Below are 9,031 nucleotides of genomic sequence, written 5' to 3'. Positions count from 1 at the left end.
TTCGACACAATTGAGCATGAAGCAATGGTTGAGATTATGAAAAACATGGGTTTCAATGACAAATGGCTCACATGGATTCGCTGCATCTTCTCATCAGCCAAATCCTCTGTTCTCCTAAATGGTACTCCGGGACGCCAATTTTTTTGCAAATGTGGGGTCAGGCAAGGGGACCCTCTTTCACCACTCATTTTCGTACTTGCGGCAGATCTCCTCCAAGCGGCCATCAACGATGCATTTGCACACGGTCAGATAAATCTGCCTTTCCCTTCCTCGCATCAAAAGGAGTATCCAGTCATCCAGTACGCCGATGACACCATACTTGTTCTACCGGCATGCGCACAACAGGCGACCGTTATCAAGGATATTTTGACTGACTATGCTACATCCATTGGTTTGAAAATAAATTTTCACAAATCTACTCTCATTCCAATCAATGCTACTACTGCCAAGACCGAAGAAATTGCTAATATCTTTGGATGTGCGGTTGTAAAGATGCCCTTCACGTACTTAGGGCTCCCGCTCGGAACAACTAGGCCAACTGTCCTTGATCTCATGCCTTTGGTATGCTCCATGGAGAGAAGATTGACTGCTACTCTTAACATGATCTCATACGGTGGAAAGCTCTCCCTGCTTAACTCGGTGATCACCTCCCTCATTATCTTTGCGTTATGCACACTTCGACTGCCTACCAAAATCATTGAGCTACTTGACAAAATAAGAAGGAAGTGTCTATGGACGAAGAAAACGGAGCAAGGGGACAAATGCAACTCCCTTGCGTCCTGGGAAATGGTTTGTCGCCCAAAAGAAAGCGGTGGATTGGGAGTGATTGATCTCAGATCCAAGGTGATGCACTCTTGCTAAAATACTTACACAAATTCTACAATAGATGGAACATACCTTGGGTTGAGCTCGTATGGAACACATACTACGTGAATAAAATTCCGCATGCTGCTGACCCTTGTGGTTCATTCTGGTGGCGTGATGTTGCCAAACTAATGCCAATATTTCGGGGCATCTCAAACGCTCATGTCAATAATGGATCCAACATGCTCTTTTGGAAAGATCTATGGCAAGATACCACTTTTGATGAGAAGTACCCGCGCGCTCTATCATACGCAATCAATGAAGACATCTCTGCAAGGGATTTCTCATCCATCACGTCTTTGAATGAGGCGTTTCACCTGCCTCTCTCGGCTCAGGCCCATACAGAGGTGCGCCAACTACAAGCTGACACAAGGGAAACGGCTCTATCCACTGATCCTGACACTTGGACCTATATTTGGGGTACGGAAAAATACACTGCTCATAGATATTACACTTTCTACTTCAGGGACGTGAGGGCCCATCAGGCGTTTTACTGGCTCCGGAAATCAAAATCCACCATGAAAATTAAAGTTTTGGATGGTTGCTCCTTTCTGACCGACTAAACACGAGGAACATGCTCAAGAGGAGACACTACAATATAGGAAATGATTATGACTGTATACTTTGTGGACAGCACATTGAGGAAACACTGGAACACCTCTTTTTTGAATGTCTATTCAGTGCTGAATGTTGGTCCAGCCTGGGCTTTTCTTGGACTCAGGGGCAACATCGCTTACAAAGAGTCGTGTCTGCCAAAATTCTCTGGAACAGGCCCCTCTTCATGGAGCTCTTCCTGACTGCGGCCTGGAGTATCTGTAAAGAGCGCAATAACAAACACTTCAGGGGGATGATGCCCTCAAGGACTTCATGGTTAGATAGACTTAAGACTGATTTTTCACTCCTTACCTATAGGGTTAAGGAAAAGCATAAAAATCTCATCCCACTCATCCTCTCCTCTATAGTTTAACCTCTTCATCACCTCCCAAAGGGAGGGTGACCTGTAAAATCAGCATGTAAAGATCCTCATGTAATTTGTTACCCCTTTTATTAATACAAAAACAGTAGGAGGTTCTCCTACTGTTAAAAGGTTCAAAAAAAATTTCATTTCCATCATTTTCAAGAAAGGCGTGATAAAGAAGAAGATTATGAGGCCACCTCAATCCCATTTTTTTGTAAGTTTCTTTTTATAAACCAAACAAGAGATAAACAAGAAACTAAAAGATTCGATTGTAAGATCTATATATATACCTTCAAGCACTCACCTCCCCGGCAACGACACTAGAAAAGAGCTTGATGTCTACTACGCAACTTTATTCATGTAGACTCGTGTTGGGCCTCCAAGTGCAGAGTTTTGTAGGACAGTAGCAAATTTCCCTCAAGTGGATGACCTAAGGTTTGTCAATCCATGGGAGGCATAGGATGAAGATGGTCTATCTCAAACAACATTGCGAGCAAATAACAAAGAGTCTCTTTTGTCCCCAACACACCCAATACAATGGCAAATTGTATAGGTGCACTAGTTCGGCGAAGAAATGGTGATAAAAGTATAATATGGATGGTAGAAATATATTCTTATAATCTGAATAAATAAAAACAGCAAGGTAGCAAGTGACAAAAGTGAGCACAAACGGTATTGCAATGCTTGAAAATGAGGCCTAGGGTTTGTACTTTCGCTAGTGCAATCTCTCAAAAATGCTAATATAATTGGAGCACATAAAAATCCCTCAAAGTGCGATGAAGAATCACTCCAAAGTTCCTATTCAGCGGATAACATAAGAAGAAACTGTTGGTGGGGTACAAAACCACCTCAAAGTTATTCTTTCCAATAAATCTTTCCAAGAGTTCGTACTAAAATAACACAAAGTTATCATTTCCAATCGATCTATCCAAGAGTTCGTACTAAAATAACACAAGGTTATCCTTTCCGATCGATATTTCAAGAGTTCGTACTAAGATAACACAAAGTTATCCTTTCCGATCGATCTATCAAGAGTTCATACCAAAATAACACCATATGATACACATCAACCAACTCTAATGTCACCTAGATACCCGAATGTCACCACGAGTATCCGTGAGTTGATTATACGACATGTGCATCAAAAAATTTAGATTCATAATACTCAAACCAACACAAAGAACCTCAAAGAGTGCCCCGAGATTTCTACTGGAGGAACAAAGACGAGAACATGCATCAACCCGAGACGAGAACATGCATCAACCCCTATGTATAGATTACCCCAATGTCACCTCGGGAATCCACGAGTTGAGTGCCAAAACACATATCAAGTGAATCAACATGATACCCCATTGTCACCACGGGTATTTATAGCAAGATATACATCAAAGTGTTCTCAAATCCATAAAAGTATTCAATCCATTAAGAAGGAAATCTCAAAGGGAAAACTCAATTCATCACAACAAGATAGAGAGGGAGAAACAGAATATGATCCAACTGTATTAACAAAGCTCGCGATACATCAAGATCGTGCCAAATGAAGAACATGAGAGATAGAAATATTAAACACATAGCTACTGGTGCAAAGCCTCAGCCTCGAGGGTGGACTACTCCCTCATCATCATGGTGGTCATAGGGATGATGAAGATGGCCTTCGGTGATGAATTCCCCCTTTGGCAGAGTGCCAGAACAGGGTCCAGATTGGTTTTTCCGTGGCTACAGAGGCTTGCAGCTGTGGAACTTTTGATCTAGGGTTATCTTCGAGGCTTTTGGAAAGTAAAGTGCAGGAAAGGATTAAGCACAAGTGAGGCGAGGACGCGTATTTTATCCCGAAGTTCACTCTTCCTTTGGGAAGAGCTACTCTCTGTTTAGAGCGGTGCCAGAGCCAAAGCTTGCAGAACGCCACCGAAGGCTCGCCGTAATCTCTTTCGAGTCACCCCCAAACGGATGATCCTCGAATCACTCAGGGTTGGTCTTGAAGGCTGATACATCTCCAACGTATCTATAATTTATGAAGTATTCATGCTGTTATATTATCATTCTTTGATGTTTTACGATCATTTTATAGGTACTTTATATCATTTATCGGGACTAACCTATTGACATGGCGCCCAGTGCCAGTTGCTGTTTTTTGCTTGTTTTTTTACATCATGGAAAATCAATACCAAACTGAGTCCAAATGCATCAAAACTTTTTGGAGATTTTTTCTGAACCAGAAGACATTCGGTGGGCCAAAGAAGTACCAGAGGGGAGCTCCGAGGGGAGCACAACCCACTAGGGCATGCCTAGGGGCCCAAGCGCGCCCAGATGGGTTGTGCCCACCTCGGTGGCCTCTCGCACCGCCTATTCGCCCTATAAATTGCCAAATATTCCAAAACCCTCGAAGATAACCCTAGAATGGAAGTTCCGCCGCCGCAAGTCTCTATATCCACGAAAACCAATCTGGAACATATTCCGGCACCCTGCCGGAGGGGGAAATCATCACCGGAGGCCATCTTCATCATCCCGGCGGCCACCATGATGAGGAGGGAGTACTCCACCCTCGGGGCTGAGGGTTTGTACCAGTAGCTATGTGTTTAATCTCTCTCTCTCTCTCTCTCTCTCTCTCTCTCTCTCTCTCTTTCTCGTGTTCTTGAGATGGCGCGATCTTGATGTATCGCGGTCTTTGTTAATATAGCCGGATCATATGGTGTTTCTCCCTCTCTATCTTGTTGTGATGAATTGAGTTTTCCCTTTGAGATTTTGTTCCTATCAGATTGATATTTTTATGGATTTGAGAGCACTTGATATATGTCTTTCTATGAACACTCCTGGTGACAATGGGGTATTATAGTGATTCACTTGATATATATTTTGGCACTCAACTCGCGAATTCCCGAGGTGACATTGGGTTAATCTATGCATAGGGGTTGAGGCACGTTCTCGTCTTTGTTTCTTCAGTAGAAATCTTGGGGCACTCTTTGAGGTTCTTTGTGTTGGATTGAGTATTATGGATCTGAATTTGCTTTGGTGTTATTCTAGTACGAACTCTTCATAGATCAATCGGAAAGAATAACTTGGTGTTATTTTAGTATGAACTATTGATAGATCGATCAGAAAGAATAACTTGGTGTTATTTTAGTACGAACTCTTGGATAGATCGGTGGGAAAGAATAGCTACAAACAATTTCTTCTTATTTTCTCCGCCAGATAAGAACTTTGGAGCGATTCTTCATCGCACTTTGAGGGATGGTTATATGATCCAATTAGATTAGCATTGTTGTGAGATTGCACTAGCAAAAGTACGGACCCTAGGCCTTGTTTTCAAGCATTGCAATACCGTTTGTGCTCACTTTTGTTACTTGCTACCTTGCTGCTTTTTATTGGTCCTATTACAAAAATCAATATATACTATGGTTAATACACTTGTATCACCATCTCTTCGCCGAACTAGTGCACCTATACAATTTACCATTGTATTTGGTGTGTTGGGGACACAAGAGACTTTTTATTATTTGGTTGCAGGGTTGTTTGAGAGAGACCATCTTCATCCTACACCTGTTACGGATTGATAAGCCTTAGGTCATCCACTTGAGGGGAATTTGCTACTGTCCTACAAAACTCTGTGCTCGGAGGCCCAACACGAGTCTACAAGAACAAGTTGTGTAGTAGACATCAAAGGCGACCACCACACCTTTACAAACTTCTATGGAGCACACCACACGCAAGGAAGCTTACGGAGGAACCTCTAACCGCCTAGGAGCCCAAGCTCCAAGAGTAACAAGTCAATGGGGAGGAAATGTTGCGGGGAACGCTATTTGGTTTGGTTAAGATATAGATCGGGTCTTGCTCTCCCAATCCCCAAAGTTTCAACAAGTTTGGGTGGAGGGATTGAGAGTATTGAGAAAAATAGAGTGTAGCAACGGTGGAGCTCAATAAGACATTAGGGTTAGTGATGGAGGTGGAAGAAGGGGGCTTTTGTAGTGTTCTTGCCCGGGTGTCTGTTTCTACCTGTTGGACCCCGTGCACACGGGCTAAGTCAGCCCCATGCGCATGGGGTACTCGGAGAGTTACGCACCACCCCGTGTGCATAGGGGTCAAAAAACCACATGCGCATGGGGTACCCATAGAGTTTCGCAGTACCCCATGTGCACGGGGGTCAAGAAACCCCGTGCGCATAGGGTACTCAGAGAGTTTCGTAGTACCCCATGCGCACGGGGGTCAAAAGACCCCGTGCGCATGGGGCACCCAGAAACTATCTATTGCGAGCTTTCCGAGTACCACAAGCACACACACTATGAATTAGGTGGTAGGAATGGGTAGGCTGTGTTAATATTTCGGCACTGACATTCCCCACAACACGTATCCACACCGACCCCACTTAATAGTGCGGTCTTTCCTACGACTCGAAAAGAACCAAAACTAAAACCTCTGAATCGTCAGTAGACCACGCCGTTGACCTTTTTGAAATGGGGGGTCGCACATCTCAATCAAAAGCAATATGGAACCAATATCCCGAGACAAACTTTAGCAACCGATATTAGTTCCACTAACCACATTGTCGTCACACCAAAATATAGTTTAAGTGCCAAATGCACTTTCAGTCTCCCCCTTTTTGGTGCATTGATGACAACGTGGTTATAACATGGCATAAAGGATATGAAAATTTTAAATAGCCACGAGATAATGATTGATCATAGAAGCTCCCCCTATATGTTTGCCCGGATAAAATATATGTTTGAGAATGCATCAAGCACACAGATAGGAGGCTCCCCCAAGATCAACATTGTCAAGAAAAGAGATCAAAATAATAAACCTATAACGGTGCCTAGATCTCAAGAAATGGTGTAATGAGCAAATATTGTGAGACACATAATAAGCAACTAATATGATCATAGCATAATCATTTAAGGTCCAAGATAAAAGGCTAGAGTCTCACGAGCTAACACGAGTAGCTCACAGCCACACCCAGATAAGGAAATAAGAGTATCTCAAGCCAATTAAGGATAACCAACAAGAACACGAGGCTTTGAGATCTCAACACACACTAAAGAGCATCTCAAGCCAGTTAAAGATAACCAACAAGAACACGAGGCTTAGAGATCTCAACACGCACTAAAGAACACCAGTTCTCCCCCTTTGTCATTAAGACATCAAAAAGGATAAAAGGCAACACAAAGACACACACTAGACAAGAGGAGGAGCGCTCAAAGCATCATCATCATCATTGTCAAAACGCCATCTTGCCACTGAAAAGGAGCGAGCTGTGGCCTCACTGTCGTTGTCCTCTGACCATAGGACAACCTCCTCACCAGCTGAAGCCCTCTCTGCCTTCATCTCACGCCGCAAGAGCTTATCCTTGTTGACCTCCTTAATCTAACAGTGCTAAATGGACTGACATATCTTGAACAAGTTGCTCATGGTCTTGAACAAGGTCTTCTTCTCCCCCTTGGCGAAAACAACCTCAGAATCTACCTTCTTGCCCTTACCATGAGGGATCCGTGCAATGGAGGACGTACCAGGAGTGTATGTGACACGATCCTTGGGCCTAGGGTTGCGCCCCTTCTTGGGAGGCACATATGGAGCAGGAGCAGCTGGGGTCCATTTGGAGTTGTGCTTGGGAACAAAAGTCTTGTAATGAGAGATATACTTGGCTGGACAGACATTCTCAATTAACACCTAGATAAATGGAGCATAGATCAAGGACTTGTTCTCTAGCACACACTAGCGAGGCTCATAGAACATGAAGTCCAGAACATCCACTCTCTTCTTCCTATGTAGGCACACAAAGACATCCAACATGGAGCTCCGAATGTTGTGAGAATCACCGGCCTTTGGAGTGAGAGTATACCTCAAGATATGGTGCATAGTATCATAAAGAGGCACAAGGTCTTTGATGGACCCGGTGGGCGAAAGAAATCTCATCCTTGTTGCGCTGCCCACTCTCACAAACCCTGCCAAACTCATCAGATGCCTCTTCTTCATCAATGAACGGATAAGGAATGATCTCAGAGAACTTGGCCATAGGAGCAGAGCACCAATGCATTCCGGACATCCATGTGAGGGTGCGAGCCGAGTCATTAGAAAAGAACAAGGTTGCAAAGAACTGCATCACCAGATCCTCATCGTACAGATGGTTGAATGTGACAAAAGGAAAGATCCCCAACCTACCAAGAGAAGAATACACACCCAGATAGAGATGATCATTGTCACGGAGACCCTCAACATTAACTTGCTTGTGAGGAGCAAACTTCTTCGCCTTGGTCATGAGCAACTCATGGTACACTCTCTGCTGAAATTCATTCTATAAACGGGGATCCACTCCCAGGCCTGTGGCAGCAGCATATGGATGACTCTGTCTTTCAGCGCAAAGCTCTGGCTTGGTCCATTAGGAAAGGGGAATGTTCCTGAGATCCCGCCCGCCGGGAATGGCATTCTCAGGACTAGACATCTCTTCTTCGTCTTCATCTTCATCATCTCCCCCAACAACATCATCCTCAAACTATATCTCTGCATCTTCTGGGTTGTCATAGTGAGCATCGTCCTGCGAGTCATACTCTTCCTCTGAATCATTGGAGGCCTTGACAACAGGCCGCTTGGTGGCAGCACGGCGAACATGGCCCTCCCCGGACCCTGACCCCTGACCAATGCCCTTAGACGACTGGCGACGAGCAATAGTGAACTCCTTGGAACCTGCCTTTGGGTGCTTGCGACGGATCTCGGCCCTATTGTTTGCGAAGTCTGAAAGACACAAACACTAGCCACACACAACTCAAGGAACAACAACTGAGTACAAGTGCTTGAGATTATGGAAAAGGAGTAAAAAAACTAGGCAGAATGATCCTGTGTAACCCGTGCGCATGGGGGTTAGACCCCGTGGGCAAGGGGGTCTCGTGTGCACGGGCGTCAAACACCCTGTGGACAGGGGGGTTCCCCAGCGGCAGCCACTTCTAGATCTTAATCTGGGAGTGGGTGCGGCAGAGGAACCATAGGATGTATGCACCTAGATTTGTCCCACACAAGGGGAGCAATTACTCTAATCTAGTGAAAACCTTGAAACCCTAAAATCTAGAGAGGCATCCATGGAGGGAGAGGAAGAAACAGAGGAGGGGAAATACCAGAGGAGGACCCCATACCGGATGATCTCCACGGAGCAAAGGAACTCGACGGAGCTCAGAGGAGCGCCGACGAGAGGAGGCGATGGCGGCGGCTCCGGAGGCGGCCTGGGGA

This window comes from Triticum aestivum, chromosome 5B (genome assembly GCF_018294505.1).
Source record: "Triticum aestivum cultivar Chinese Spring chromosome 5B, IWGSC CS RefSeq v2.1, whole genome shotgun sequence".
Classification (NCBI taxonomy): Eukaryota; Viridiplantae; Streptophyta; class Magnoliopsida; order Poales; family Poaceae; genus Triticum; species Triticum aestivum.
The sequence above is the reverse complement of the archived record's forward strand: the minus strand, read 5'-3'. Positions refer to the sequence as shown.